Source organism: Erithacus rubecula (genome assembly GCF_903797595.1).
Source record: "Erithacus rubecula genome assembly, chromosome: 9".
NCBI classification, from domain to species: domain Eukaryota; kingdom Metazoa; phylum Chordata; class Aves; order Passeriformes; family Muscicapidae; genus Erithacus; species Erithacus rubecula.
The window spans coordinates 26,263,380-26,280,024 of record NC_136660.1 but is presented as its reverse complement, the minus strand read 5'-3'; positions in this window follow the sequence as shown (position 1 = coordinate 26,280,024).

The following is a 16,645-nucleotide window of genomic DNA, read 5'->3' as shown; positions in this document are numbered from 1 at the left end:
CATGTCCAGCCATTGAGGCACAGGCTTCCCTTGCAGCTCCAGGGGTCTGTGAAGCAGCCACAGCCACTCAGTGGGGATGCACAGAGGGCTGGTTATCTCACCATGGGGCACCTTTCCTTTGGGCACTGTGCAAAGGGTAGTGCACTTGCTCAGCTGCCAAGAAGGCCAAGCCTGTTTTGTGAGAGATTTCTTGTGTTGATTTAAACAATTGTGATTTTGGGTGTTTTTGCCTTCCTCTATCTCTGAAATGGGAATAAGAGAGTGCCTGTGCTTAATGCTGGTTGAGAAAGACACTTGTAAGGTGAGGTATGCAGGCTGGGCTAGCAGGTGGAGCTTTGGATGTGGATGTGATCTTTGCAAGACATTTTCTACACGTGATCCAAGAGACAGGGCTAAATATCAAAGTTCTTTCAGCACTCACTTAGAGAGCATCCAAAGGAGGCTAACAAAGATGGGGAAGGGCCTTGAGGGGAAGCCATATGAGGAGCCACATGAGCCACTTTGTTCAGCCTGGAGAAGAGGAGACTGAGGAGGAGAGCTGTCTTGTGATGGGGAGAGGAGGGGCAGGCAGCTCTTCCCTGTGGTCACCAGTGACAGCACCCAAGGGAATAGAAGTTGTGCCAGGAGAGGTTTAGTTTGGATATTAGAAAAAAGTCCTCCACCCAGAGGGTTGTTGGGCACTGGAACAGCTCCCCATGGAAGTGGTCACAGCACCAAGCCTGACAGAGCTCAAATGTTTGGACAATGTTCTCAAGCACATGGGGTGATTTTTGGGAATTGTTCTGCTCAGGGTAAGGAGTTGGACCCAATGATCCCTGTGGGTCTCTTCTAACTCAGAATATTCTGTGATTCTGTGACTGGTCAAGATAATAAAGCTTTTGTTGATCTAGGTCTGGTTTGTCTGGTGCTGGAATTTGACTCATGTATGATACCTGAATAGTAAACTAATACTAACACTTTTCACTTAAGGCCTTAAGTATTCTTAATTGGTGTTAGGGAACTTGCCTGTATCAGTGGATATGAGTAAAAGTGGAAGCACCTGTGCCAACACAGCACCCTAAACTTTTTGGTTGCAACCTCCTCTTAGTTTTTAGAAAATGCCAATTTAAGAAGGATGGAAGAAAATAAATGGGAAGGTTTTCCAAACTTGGTGCAAAGAAGTGACACCAATGTTGAATGAATCCTCTTGGCTTTTGTCTGTGGTTCATCTTGCATGTGGGAAACAAAGCAGTTGATTCAAGATTTTTACAAGGTATGCAACAGACACTAATAATTACTAGTTGGGCAGGTCCCCATTCAGCCTAAGTGGATATTGCATCATCATCTCCAAAGAGCTGGAGTGGCTGACACCATCTGTGGTTTTGGCTCTTAGATGTGTTTTATAAGCCAGTGGGGGTGGGGGAGGACAGCAGGGAAGCATAGCAGAGTCACCTGTGAAGGGAACAAATCCATTTACCTGAGCTTAGCTGTATGTGTAAAGCTGTAACCACTTTCCCTTCTCCACCCTTTCTCTCTGCTACATAAAGTACATGACATTTTACCTTGTTTGAACGGCAAATTAATCCAAGTTGTGCTGTTTTGTCACCTTTCACCTATACAGTTTCTTCCTAATTAATTAAAACTGTTGATTAGTTCACTATTAAAAACTGAACTGAGCCATTTGGAACAGTGAGTGTGTCATCCCTGAGTCTGGCAGGGGAGGCTCTTGGTCAGATATCCTGCTGAACTGCTAAAAGGGGGTAACTTTTTTTCAGCTTGTTTTGAAAGCAGGTGTGAGAAAACACATTCACAAGACAACGGGCTGTGTCCTGTAGTGCAGGCTGGTCTCTGTACATCATCTCTGTTCCTTGTTTGCAAATGAGTGATACTGTAGTTTGTGATCTCAGTGACCAAAGCACACAACCAATGACATAAAATAACCCAGATCAGTTGTGCAAATATCACCTGTGTCCCAGTTCTGAAACTGAGGGGCTGAAGGCTGACCCACAAACACGGGAGGTTTTTTTCATAAGATTGGAAAAATAAAAGATTAGGTAATAAAAATAATAATTTTCCCCCTCAAGACTTAATTATTAAGAAAATGGATGACAAATGCCATGATGAATTCTTTGTAGGTTAGTAGGAGTTCCATGAATTTTATCAGGCTAGTCATTTTTTGAATTCTGAGCAGGTTATGGCTCAATATTTATTCAAGCTATTACTTTTTGACAGAAGTGCATGCATGGGGTTTTCAAGATGGTAAAAATATGATTTTTCCTTTGCTATTTTTTACAGATGATGGAAAGCTCAATAGTTTCCCTTTTATGTTTAGGTCCATTTTCTGTGCTGATCTAAAGTATAATTGTTCAGATTAACACATCTTTCAAATGTAATCATTTGTCCCTTGTGCAATTCACTTAACTCACCAATAATGAAAAAGGAATAAAAAGGAAGCCAAAGGAATTTAAAAGAGTGTGTCTTCCAGCCTTGCTCAAGCTCTATTACTGAATGAAGGATTCAGAGATGCATTTTAGATACCTGCCAATATACATACAACAGTAGAATATCCCTGAATGCTGCTTAAAATTTATTCTTACTGAGATTGTGCAACCAGTCTGAGCTGTGAAAGAGTAGAGCTAAAGGTCATTACCACACAAAGCTGGAGTTTAATCACTTCTAGGTATCATATAAGAAGCCTTTTTTTATTGGTCTTGTGAAATCTACTCCCATGCAATAGGCTGTTGAATGCTAAACATGAAATAAACTCTAACCCTTCAGCCTAAATAGTTGCCCATACATAATAAAATTTGGTGCCAGGACATTATAAGTAATATTTGCTGTGTTAAAACATTTGTGTGAAAGGCATATATGTGTCATTGAACTGTTTTAACCATTAAGGGTATTTGCAGGTGCTCTGTGGTGCCCAAGAACAGCTGCACACTACTTTCTTCAGGATGTGGCTGCTGCATAAAATTGAAAAATCTGAGTGAATTTGCTGCTTCCATGTTACCATTGACAATCTTGCATTCTCCTCTCTTCATGCAAAGTTGAGTGGTGTGTGTGCCTGTAAGTGCCTATGGTTTCAAAACCCAACAAAACAGAATGTTGAGATAACTGTAGGTGTTAAATACAAATATGAACTGGTTCTCCTCTACCTTGCAGGTGAAAAAAAGCATCTGATTTCTATCATAATCTACTGACTCTAAGCATAACAACTGACAGATAATTCTACTGATTTGACTGGAAACTTCTAAATGTTATTGAGTGTATTTTCATTGGTCTATTTGGGATCAGAATTCGTCCTCAAAAGACTAATTCTTCTGAGCTCTGACACAAAAGAAATATTTGGCATTGATCTCTTCTGTTCAGTCTGATAAGATGTGTAGATGATTCAAAAACTGAAGCTACTGATTCATTTGCTCAGTAGTTTTCAAAGTCCAGTTCTCTTATTCCACTTACACACTTACTTGAGCATTTTGCTGTACTTCACCTTCCCTACTGCTAGGATAAAATGTGGGCAGCATAAGCAGACATGAAAGTTTATGAACAGAGACTTTGACTATTGACCATTCAAACTGGAAGTAGGAAGTGACTAGTGACTTTAGACTTTGGATTTTTATACTAATAAAAAGAAAAAGCTGATGTTCAAAGTGCACAATACCTGACGTGTAGTATTTAGATGAGGAAAGTTTAAAGACCACTTGGATTGCTCCTATGTGTTATCACTGCTGTAATTTCATTAGTTGGTTAAATTCTAATTGAAACAACTGAATCCCAATTTTTGTTTTTAAGATAACAAGCTTTTGATGTTGCAGTAGTAAATACAATGGTTTGCTAAGATGTGTGTTGTGTCTTGGACCTCATCTGTGCACCTGTGCTTAACAGAAAGGATAAGCCTTGGAATTTAGCTCTTTTTCTCATATTCTGAGGAGACTTGAGCTCCATCTCTATTTTAGGAACTGTCTAATAAAGGAACTCTTTTTTTCATTTCAGGCTGAGATAATGACATTGATGTTGATTACCAATAATTATAAACCAATAGAGGCTCAGCCTTTAAAATATGGCAGATCTTTTACTTAGAAATTGTTTTAGAAACAATGCAGAATGCCTGTAACTTCTCAAATCTTTTCCCTTGATCTATGCTTCAGCTCAAACCTTGACTGAGACAGCTTTGACCCAGTTAAAGACCAGGTTAAATATAAGAAATTCAAGACATTGTGAAATGAGCTGTCCAATGCTTTAGTGATCTAATTTTCTGGTTTTCATGAGATACATAGATTTAAAAAACCAATGAATTATGCTGTTGGATCAGTACTGGCATGGTCTTTAATTTCCACATATGTATTTATTTAGAAATCTGTGTAAACAGATGACTGGAACTAAATTTTAGAAGGTTTTTGAGATCACTTTCATGCAAGACCACAAAAAGAAGCACTGCTTTGAACTGAGAATTTAGATTTTAATTAAGCCTCTCTTGTTGGAGTTGCTTATGTAATGATTAAAGCACTTATATTTTGATGCCTAAAAATAGGTTCAGAAATGCAGAGACTGTGTTTGAGGTAGTTTCAAAATCACATGTGGGTTTTCAGGGTTGTACAGATAAAGGATTTTCAAATTCAATTCTGTACCAAGTGAAGCTACTGACTTAAAAAGCCAATTGCTTGACTAAAAATACATAGGTATATATTGCAGTTCAGGGGAATATATTGAGGAAGAAAGGCAGTGATATTCAAATTCAGGCAATCAGTACTTCCTGTGGCTAAGCTGTAACCCCTGGGTCATGTTTAGTAAGGGTTTGGAGCAAGGTGAGTATGTGACTTTGCATACCTGATTCAGTACAGAGTGATTCAGAACCAGTGTGTGATGTGTGGAGTTGTAAATGCTCCAGTGCCCTTCTAAGGCATTTCCTCTGCAGTCACAGCAACAGACTTGCAAAAGAGATGAATCTGATGTTTTTAGTTGAGCTACAGCAGATATGATTGTCAAAAGGTACTGCAGGAAGTCATGACAAATCACTAATCAGATGTGCCATGGTGAGCACTTAAGGACAGACATTTTAGTTGAATTTCCCTTGTGTTCAGTGAGACTTCTCATGTGTTTTAAAACTAGCATGTTTCTCATATTTGTTTTGGACAGAAAATATCTGCAATAAATACATTACAAGAACAGGAATTTCTCTTGGATTAGGATGGCAACAGAAATGTGTGCTTTCCGTCCTGGAAAAGAATTTCTACTTGTGCTACATAACACAAAATGTTACTTCTGGTTTAGATGGTGAGAGATGAACAGCACTACCACTGAGGCAATCTTGCACATCCCTGCTAGTGGTACTTGCCTCATCCTTAATTACTCTTATACTGTATCACATATACCCAGTTGTTTTCCTTCCAGCTGAAGTGTGATAAACAATATATGATAAGCTGAAGAATCTGACCTGCCCTGGGTTGCAATATATATTGAGTCCAAACTCAGAATGCCATTGAAACAATTAAACCAAAATGCTCTGATTAATTAAGATTATTTAATTAATATCTGGTGACACATAAAGAAGTCAGGGCCAGCAGAATAGAAAATAGTGTAAGAGGAAAGTGTAGACTCTGGTGACAGATAGATTGTGCCCCTCCTGCCCATCAGTGCTGCAATAGCTCTTGCTCTGGTGAGCCTTGCCAATGCTTTGGTTAATGTGCCAGACACCTTTGAGCTTGTTGTGCACCTGCAGCCCCTGGGAATGTTTCCTACCCCCATGGCAGCCACCAGCTGGGCTCAGCTCTCCAGCTGCTGCCAGCAGCCATTTCCACTCATCCTCAGGTAACTTTAGCCCAGCTTTTGTTGGTGCTGATTGTGTTTGCAGTGCCAGGGAGTCTTAGGATGCCTTCACCTGTCAGGCTCAGCAGGAGAATAATACTTCATCCCTTTTAGACCAGGTTGCTGAAAGGCTGAGGTGGAGTATCTGTCTCTGTGCTTCACCCTCCAAGTCCTGTGGTTCTGGGGTTCAGGTATTTGAGAACAGTGCTTGGAGCAATATCTCCCCAGTTTCAGTGGGGAGTGCTGACATGAGAGAAACTCGGCTTTGTCCAATTTTTGACTCAGACTTGCATCTGTTTTCTTTGGTAAAACCCAGCTCGGCTGCTACTTTCCCATAGATGCTGTATTCCATTTCCAGGCTTTTCTGGAGGAGTGCTTTGGCATAGGACTCTTGCTCTGAGGAGCCAGCAGGATTTCCTCAGGGGCTGTGTTCCCTCTGGTGTTGTTTCTTCTGGCTCTGGACTCACAGGTTATTGCAGTGCATGCAACTCACTTTCTCCCTCAGTATAAAATTCTGAAATTCTTGTGATAACCCCTGCTCCTGCCAGTAGTTATTAAAATGACATGAGACTTGGTGTCAACAAGCTGGGAAATTTGGCATGGGGAGGAGATTGAAAATTGCTGCCTCTCTCTAAGTCTTTTGTGTAAGTTAACATAGTGTTAATATGGTTTTCCTGTGGCTTCTCATCTCCTTGTGGTGAGAACTTCCTTTGATAACAGATTGCTTTGTGCTTGTGCCTGTGCCTATGCCTGGGAGCATATTCCTCCTGCTGTGAAGCTGGTACTTTCTCTTAGGAAATGGGATGGAAGGGGGCTTGTTTGGTAATTGCAACAAATGACAGAAGGGTATGCACTTAACAGCAGCTCCAGGCAAGCAGTGCTCTTCAGCTGTACTCAGCTCTTGAGTCAGCTTTTTTTGCAGTCAGCTCTATCATTTTCCCATATGAGTAGCTGATTTCTGTTCAGTTTCCCACAAAGTACTTTCTAGAAGACCTCAGATCTATTTAGGAAGAAGTTTTATTTGATCTCTACCAGTTTCAGAAAGCTGAACCCTATTTTGCTTTGAGGATCTTTCAAATTTTAAACAGCAAGAGAACAGTTTTAGCTGAACAGAATTGCATTATTTTTTTCTGAAATGCTGAAGCACAATATGCTTAATTTCCAGCTGGGCTTGGGTGTTAAGCAATATGATTTTCTGCAGTTGATACCAGCCTTGAGAAGTACTTTAACTAGTCAGAAGCAGATTGCATTTTTAGCCTCAGTCTTGTACACCCTGGGGTGTCACTGCAGGCACTGGCTCATGCTGCCTCGAGTGCCTTTAAGCCTGAGGCAGCACTGCCAGGACTGGTTTCTGTACCACAGGGTGTTGCTGCATGTGAGGCTGCTTGGAGCTCCTGAGTGTTTCCTCTTCTTTGGCACACAGCCTGCTCCTTTCTCAGCCTTTCAAACACAACACCCACCATGGTATAGTTTGCTCCAAAACTGTGCGTTGAGCTTCTCTGGCAGTCTGCCCACAGCTTTAGACAAATTTGCTATGACTGCAGTCACAGTATTTTGACTCACTCTGTGGCAATCCAAAGAAGGTGCTTCCTTGTAGAGGTATGCAATGCAAACACTACAAAATATTCCTGCAATACCACATCTCTGTTTATAACTGGTAACATCCAACTTCAAATCTTCCTTGAGGAAATGATGGCATTTAAGTTGGGCTCACGACTATAGCACATAAGGAAATTTGTCTCTCTGTTAGCAGGAGCATGCAATAAATGCTGTAAATACTATAAATGTCAAATCAGCATCATTAGTGAAAAATGGACCATTAATTATATGAGCTTTAGGCAGCTGATTCTGAACAGCAGAGGAACACTTGAACAGTGTTAAGCTGTTCAGCCACTTTGTAAATAATAAAAACTGCTTGAATATAGTAAGCAGTATCTGCTCCATAAGCTGTTCGTACATTCCACAAAAAAAGACTTGTTCTGTGGGAACACCCTCTGTTGTTCTCTTCTGGCTGCTGACATTCCCAGCTTACTCATGTTTCAGCCCATGCTGTGGAGTGCAGGTCATTGCAAGACTTCCTCCTGAGGTGCTGTCACGAGGCACACTTCATTTCATACACCCACACAGTGTTGTAAAACCTTTGGTGTAAGTAATACCATTAATTATTCCATATGAGAGCAATGCATCCCAAACCCATCTTGTCAAACAAATGTAAGGAAAGGGTCCCATATTTCCATAAAGTAGGAGCTGCTATAGAAGGTGTTTGACTTCACCCTCCCACCACAGCTGGAGGACAACCCAAGGCTCTGGAGATTCTGATTTTTTTTTTGCTTTCCTTTCATTTACTTCTGTTTCATTCAAAAGTTGTGCACACTGCTGTCTTTAATTTTTTAACTAAGTTTTTGCAAGAAGACACATTAGGAAACACTTCTGTAACACCCAGATGGATTTCATCTTATTTGCATTCTCATCTCCAAATTTTGCAATCTGTGTTTGTTTAAAAAAATTAATTAAAACAAAGGGGAGAACCCCTTGTCTGAGAAGGTATATCCAGGCAGCAGAGTTGGTGGCTTCACTTAGCAATGTGTAGTCACTGGGGTACTTAATATTCTGTAGTACTACTTCATTATTTGAAAAAATAGCATCCATGCTGTTGCTGGCATCCTCCTTTTTATCTTGTGGGTTGAAGTGCTATTTGCTTTCTTCCAGTCTTGCAGTAATTCAACATGCTCTTCAAAAATACATACCAGTATACATTGATTCATTATCTCACATATTTCCATGTATCAAATAGTTGTCATAGAAGTTAAGAATTTAGAATTTTTATTTCTCTTATCTCCATTCCCTTTCTTTTTCTCATCTCCACCCCAAAAGTGCAATGGCACCAAGCAGGTGATCACACAGTAGCTGTTATCAAGATTGATAAATGGAATTAGATATTCTAGAGAGGATATTCCTCACACATAAAACCATAAAAATCTCCTAGCATCTTTTAATGAGCTCACTGTGAAAGATCAAAACATGCATTGTGACACATGACAGAGCAGAAGAGATCAACAATACAATTGATATCTTAACTCTGTGGCAACAGGGAGTTGATAACTTCAGTTAAGCACCTTTGCCCTAGAAATGGATAAAGCAAGCAGCTTTTAAATTTTTTTTTAATCTTTAGGTAATTTTTGTCTTAAGTCACTTACCTCTTTCAGCAGAGTATCAGTTGTTGTTTCTGTAATCTCCTTAGCACTGTTGTTAGTTTCCTGCTCTTTGCTATTCGATCTGCTTACTCAACCATCTTTTATACTGTGACAGCTACACCCTCATGTAATAATAACTTGTTTTTATGCAATGTATTCACCTCAGTGATTTACCCAGCCTACTTACAGCCTTACAAACCTTAAAACACTGTTTTAATGGGATGCTGTCTACCCTTTAGTTGTCTAATCTATTAGTGGTATTTGTTCTGTGATTTCAAGATCACTTCCAGAGTGGCTTCAAGGATTCATAGCAAATGATACAGATTTACTATAGATCAATATGGTAAAGAATTTTATCTGGAATTTATTTTTCCCATTAAATTAAAATTATTCACAAATGGACTTTCTTAATGAATCCACTTTGATAGCAGAATTTCCATATGCTTGCCAGACATTGAAACTTTTCTAATGGAGGTTGAGTGCCCAGACATAGAGTTTAAAATTGAAGTAAATTACCTTTTCATCCAGAGCCCTTGTGATAGTTGTTACTTGTGACCTTAAGACAATGCATTTAAGTGACTGCCAACTACATGGACTTTTACCAGAGTTTGGGGAAAGTCCCTCTGGGTTCTCCCCAGTTTGCATGGCCAGAAGCTTGAGCAGTTGCCTGTTGCTGCAGAGGTTGTTATTGTTTTAATAAAAGTCTCTCAGAGAGATCTTGCTGTTAAGTTTAATACCCTTTTGATGAAGCCCAGCTAGAGATTGTCCAAGAGCAGCTAATGCATCTTTTCCTGCTCCTTGGCAGTTCCCTGTGCTGCCACAGGGCTCATGCAAAGAGCACAATGAGCTGCTGTGGAACTGTGGTTAGCTTTCACCTTGCAACACTTCTGTTTGCTCAATTACTTTTTTTCATTCCTTACTGACCTTTCCCCAAGTCAAATGGTTTTGTTTTTTTTTTAATCAGAAATTTGAGGGTAAAACTTGTCTTCCCCTGGATATAAATCTTGATGCAGACATACATCATGGGGAAAAAAATTGTTTTTTGCTGATTGCCTAATAGTTACTTAGGTAACACATGATCCTGTTTTGTTAATTCTGTCTGCTGATTTGGATCACTGTCATCTGTTGCATCCTTTAACTTTCCTGCAAGTTCCTCAGTTTCAGTATGGTCCCTTTCAGTGAATGACAGGCCAAAAACATTGAAGTTTTTTGTTTAATCTAGGTATTCTGGTATTATAAGGATCAGCCATGTTTTGATAGAGGAAGTTAGACAAATATATAGTTAAAAGACACATAAAAACTCATAACTATAGCTTTTTTAGAGATTAACATCCTTCTGAACCTATCATGGCAAGAAATGTGTTAAATAGTATTATAAAATATGCAAACAACTGACATCTGTGGGAGGCCAATAAATCCAAACTGACATACAACAAAAAATGAAGTCAGTGGGAATTGGGATTATTGAAGATGATAAAACAATTCAGTACTGTACTACAGAATAACTTTTGCCTTTTTATTTTCTGGCACAAAACAAAAGGCCATCTTCTTGTGACCATCCTTAGAGCACTTTTTGTTTTTGTCTTCTGACTGAAATATCCCTGTGTTTTGGTATGGTCAGATAGTAAAGCTGGACAATTTCCTTCTCTGACACTTCTTCAAAACTGTGTCCCCTTTGCAATGAGTAGCACTTTATAAACATTCTCTGACAGCACCTCTGCTGCATTAGCTGGAATTCACCCGAGGTGCATATTTGGGTTTTAACAGTAAATAAATGCTTCCCAGTTAGTTATGGCTAATATGCAAGTGTAAACACTTGGTGAAGGGCAGTCAGTTTTGAAGGTTATATGTGGTTCCCAAAAACAATAGTGTTTCCAAATCTGTGTGATCTCTGTCCTTACTGTTAGCTGTTTAGAGGATGATTTATATTGCTTACTAGCAGAAAACCCATAAAGCTTTACAAACAGGAAATGTTCATCTTGTGTTAGAAAGGAGTTGTTAGTGAACACTCAGAATTGCTATTGTGACTAATACTGCAACCATCCTCTTTGCAATTTATTTCATGGACTTCACTGTGCTACACACTTCCATTGCATAGTGCAAGTGAGAACACTCAGCAAGGATTACTGTGTGCCTAGCACTGGCACAGAGATAAATGCATCTCCATCTAGAGTAGTCAGTGTCTTAAAAACACAATTATCCACACAGAGCAAAACTGCATCTAAATACATAGCTGATCCAGTTGCTGGAATATCTCTAACTCAGATGCCTGTTCTCAGGACCATTCCAGAGCAATTTCATCTGAGCAGTCTGTAGCCATCTGCTCTGTGCAATCTTGCATGAGCACAGTTTTTGGAAGCTGGCCTCACTGAAGGTTTGCCTCTTAGACAGTTTCCAAACTCATTTTGTCATTTTAAAGTGCATGTATATTACCTCCTGTCGTGTTACTTAGATATATAATTCTGTATTGCAGCAATAGACAGACCAAGCACAGGCCACTGAGTCCAGCTGGGGAGGTAATGCACAAATAAATGATCCTTTGACAGACTTCTTGCTGGCATTGTACTTAGCTCCAGGACTGTGCTGATAGCATGTGCTGCTTTCCCCTTTGCTTGGTGCATCCCCACTCTGCAGAAGGAGGACTTTGTTCTGTTTACTATATATTCACCATTTTGCTCTTACCTGGGAGGAGGGCACAGGTAAAGTGTTCACATGTGACACTGGGAATAAAATAAAACTCTGAACTAAGTCTCTCTTACACATAACATTATGACCTTTATGTGTCTCATCCAACTTGAGATATTCCATAATTCTATGTGACTGCCCATTTCAGAACTTCAAGGGAGCAGAGCAGTAACTTTCTCTTCTTCCTGGACTGTAGAAAAAAGTGACAAAAGTCAGAAAATACATGTAAAAGATCAGAAAGAAGGTAGAAAACCATCTCCTCCACCTGTTTAGAGCCAAGACAGAGTGAATCAATGGAATAGGAGAAGGCAGAAACTGCATTTTATTAATTGCCACAATGGTGAGGGTTTGTGGCTGGAAAGGTGATTGATGCCAGGGCTGGGCCTGTGATCAGTGTTTGAGGAGTGCCTGCATGCCAGGCTGCTGATTTTCACTCAAGTGCTGATTATCAGGAACAGAGTTTGCCCCAGTCCTGCTGGGCTTTTCTGGGACCCTTCTGCTGCCAGCCATGGCTCAGCTGGTTGTGCAGGGCTCAGACCATCCCTGCAGCTCAGCCTCAGCTAATGCCCACTCTAATGAGGTGGTCTCCCCACCACCCACATTCTCCAGACACTGAAGTAACAGGAATAAAGTCTGTACATGTGTCTTATCATGGGGAAGGCTCTGGAGGAACCAGTAATACCTGAACTGTCATGTGCTAGACTTTGATAAATATTGTCACTGTTTCTGGATGTGAAATATGGGATATTTGCCCTGACCAGGGTGGGGGAGAAAGAACTTTGTTCTTATTGTTGCTTTTACCCATAAGGAAAAGATGACAAATTCCAAAATAGTGATCAAACTTTTGAATTTTTGCACAGGATTTGCAGAGGGAAAAAAAACAAAAAGGTAATATTTGTTTCAGAGAGTGAGTTTTCCTCCACAAAAGAGAGGAAAAACAAGATGAGAGGATGAAGGAAGCTGTTTCTGGTTGTCTTTAGTTGTCACTGATATCTTGCTTGCACATGTTTCTGTGTTGGTTCAGGTTGCTGTCCATCATTATTCAAGGAAATGCTTTTCATAGGGCTTTTAATCACTTGTTAGTTTTGGTTTGATATTCTGGAAATTCTTTTTCTGTACAGCAAAGAGAAGCCTGGGGCTGACAATCCTCATGCATAAAAAGCAGCTGTTTCTTTTATTACCTCCAGGCACTTTACTTTCAGGACTATTAATGGGTAAAACATTGGTGGCAATTTCCAGCTGCCACAAAGTGCTTAATTTTCCATCACCACAAGATATTCAACTGATCATCAGCCAACTGATACTCAACAAGCAATACAAATTTATCTGCTGAATTACAGCCCATTGGGCTGTCCAAGGACAAATCTGTGGTTAAACTCTGTACATAAGTGGGGTAATAAATAATTAATGTATTATTAGCACTGATCAGTAGCTGTTTGTTCTGTGACAAATTGGAAGGGAAGTGGTTGTATATGGCTCTTCATTTCCTCTTCAGCCTTGCAGTCATTCAGGTGTCAGTGAATTCTGCTAGAAGTTAAACAACTCCACTAAACAGGAAACTTGTCTTTGCCCTGTCACAATTTAAGGTCAGCTGCAATGCAGTAAGTTTAACTTAACTTTTCTATCATGTACTCGTTGGTCAATAGGACAAAATCAACAAATACACCAATTCATACAGTTCTCACAATCCAGCAGTGAGCTGACCTTAACTTCTAGCCTTTTTCAAGGAATTCACTGGATTAAATATTGGAGTAACTAACTGGATGCCAGAGAAGTTTCTGCACTGAAAACAGCAATGTTCTCCTGGTGCACCAGCATGGGTTCTGCTCACCCTCAGCTCTCCTGGGGAATCTACTTGGTATTTATATTTTTCTGAAGAGTGCTAGGAAAGACCTGAAGAAACTTTTCACACTTCTTTTCTTCAGAGAAAGAGGTTTGATATTGTGTTCCCTGCTTACAAACTCTTGCCAAATATGATCCTGTAATTAAACTCCCTCCTTTTTCCAGTTTGTGATTTACCCAGATTTGTATACTCAAATAAGTTTGTCTCCAATCAAAATGCATCTGAGGCACCTTTGTGTGATTTTCAGTCCTCAGAGACTAAGAAATTTTGAATTCCACATAAGCATGATGTTCCTAGATCTCCTTTCATTGCTTCCTGCTTAAAGAATGATACTAGCTAGTTATGGATTGGCAATAAATTATTGTGGTCTAAAATCACAGCCACATTTGGGACAAAGCTGGAACACATTTATTGGAAACAAAATGTACTTTCAGCAGAAAATTATTCATCAAATACCAAAGCCAACTCAAGACTGCTGAATTTTTCTGTATTTTTCTGCATTTTTGCTGCATTTTGGTTCAGGTTTGTTGGTTAAGGTTTTTTTTACTTTTAAGGCATGTTCTTATGTGCCCTATTTGCATGATGCTCTCCTGCCATACCTGTGAAGGAAATGTTAAACCATGGGGCACTATCTGCTAATTAAATAGGGAAAGATGTCTGAGTCAAAAGCATTTACTGTGAATCTGAAACTGCAATGAAATCCCTTTGTACTGTAGGCATTCAATGAGGTGATTTTTATGGCTGGAATTAACCAACAGGATGTTTCCCATCACAGTTTGTAGCTGGAGGCATGGCTGCAGGACATGTGAACATATACCAGCTATAGGTATATTTTGAGGTGGTAGCTAAATGTTCTGTCACCAACAGAACTGAGATCAATGCCTCTAAATCAGATCCAGGCAGTTCTGACAAAATGGCCTGGTTACCTTAAACACTTCTCAGAATAACCTGTTGCTTTGCATTTTAAGTCCAGGACATTATGAGATTGCTGGGTTAGGGAGAGGTGCTGCTGCTTCAGGACAGACAGGCAGCAAAAGCTGAGTGAAGTACAAAGAGTTTATAATCTGACCAGCTGTGGCAGCAGCACGGATTACTGGCCTGGTGCCAGTCCTGTGTGCCTCAGGCAGCTCATCAGCCAATATTTGGGCTGTCCCCTGCCTGGCATTCTAGGAAAATCATTTCTGAATGCCTGTTGTCCTTCCCTCCACTAATAAGCAAAGGAAATTCAACAGGGATCTGTCTGTCCATCCTGGGACTGTTCCATTGAATTACAACCTTGCCAGAAGGCTCTCAGCAGGTCTACAGTAGCTGGTGAACACTGCCCTGAGGTAGTCCAAAACTGGGAATAATAGTGAGGATATCATGCCTTATCCGAGCTCATTATCCCAGTGGCACTGAAGGAAGAAAACACTTTCAGAAAGGCTGCTGAGCAGATGGGAGAGATGTGGCATCAGAACAGGAGCTGTACACCCTAAGCAGACTGGTTTTGGTGCTATTAATGGGTGTGAGGAGGAAACTTGTTTCCCTATCTGACAAATAAAATTGTGAAGTGCTTGAAAATCTCTCCTAGGTAAAAGTACTGAAAAAAATTAGAGTTCATTCTGGTGAAGGACTGCTGATACAGTAACTTCAAAATATTTGCTTGGGTTTTCCCCCCCCCTCTGCTTTTCTTTACATATTGGGAAATAGTGACTTGCAGGATTGAGGGTTCAGGTTTATTTACATCATGCATCCCAAATCTCAGATATGCAATATAATAGTTGTGCTCCTTTTGTTGCTGAAGGTATAAACCATTGGTGATGCTTATAGGTGCAGCCTCATCCCCAGTGGGATCAACAACACTGAAGAAACATCTGTTCTGCCTGTGAAAGTCCTGAGTGCTGTGATTCCTTTAGAAATAGGCCATGTACTCAGACAGGAGCTGAAACTGCACTGTTCTTCACACAGGTGAGCAGCCCAGGTCTGGCTGGCTGTGAGGGGCTGAGGCTCCAGTCCAAAGGGAGGGAAGGACTGACACCCACTGAGGCACAGTGGCACACCTGGCACAAGAGTGGGGAAAAAAAATGTTGATGTGAGCTTCCTCCCGGGTTATTAACCTTTGAGTTTTGTGTTAGCTGTGGATACTTGTGATTTGTTACTGTGTGTCACCGAGTACATAATAAATTGTGCATCAGAACCCTTGAATTTATTGTACTGATTTTCTGTATATATGGAATTTCTCTTTCCAATACAGATAAAATAAATGCAAAATTTGCAAGTTTTCCTGATTCACAACTCATTCTCAGAAGTATTAGATCAATCTACCTATTTTTCCTTGATTAATATTCTGTTGTTCCAGTAAAATCCCCTCTACTGGAATGAGTGCCAGTTTGATATGATCCCCTGCTATGACTGCTCATGGCATTCTTTATATGTCAGTTTTTCACAGTTGGTAAAGGGAAGACTAAGTCTTCCAATGAATAAGTTACTGGTTTTAGAGTGCTTTGAAGCATTCACTGTAAGGTGCTAGCTCAGAAGTGTTGGGCATGGAGACAGTGAGAAGTTCTCAGAATGTTCTTATCAGTGCTGAATAATCACCATATGAATTTATAGTACTGGGCAAATATTTCACAGTGATAAGACATCTGTTTTAGCACTAGACCTTTGCTTTAGCATTAGACCTCAGCTTCAGTGCTCCCCAAGCTGTAGGATCTACATGCCCCCCTTCCTGCCATGCCTTACTGCATCATTTGCAATCTGCAGATGTGCTTATGGAAAAGCAGAATGAAATTCAAACCTGCAAGATCTTCTCAAAACACAGTTCAGGGCCATGTTACTGACAAGTCTGTGCTGACTATTGTGGATTGTTGTTTTGTGATAAAGTTAATTTAATAGACATCCAGAATGTCTGCCTCTGGGGTGTGTTGATGTGCTTGCTCCCAGAAGAAAATGCTGATGTTATTTTTCTGTTAGGAGCAGGTGAGTGACAGCAGAAGAGCAGCAGGGTGGGATCCCTTCCAGTGGATGCTTTGTGTCACAAGGTGTAAATTCTCAGCAGAGCTGGTCTGTGGGAGGAGGGTGTTAATGTGGATGAGACCACCTGCAGAGAAAATTTAGCAGGGGAGGAGGCACAGGCTCTGGGAAACCTGGGGACTGGTTA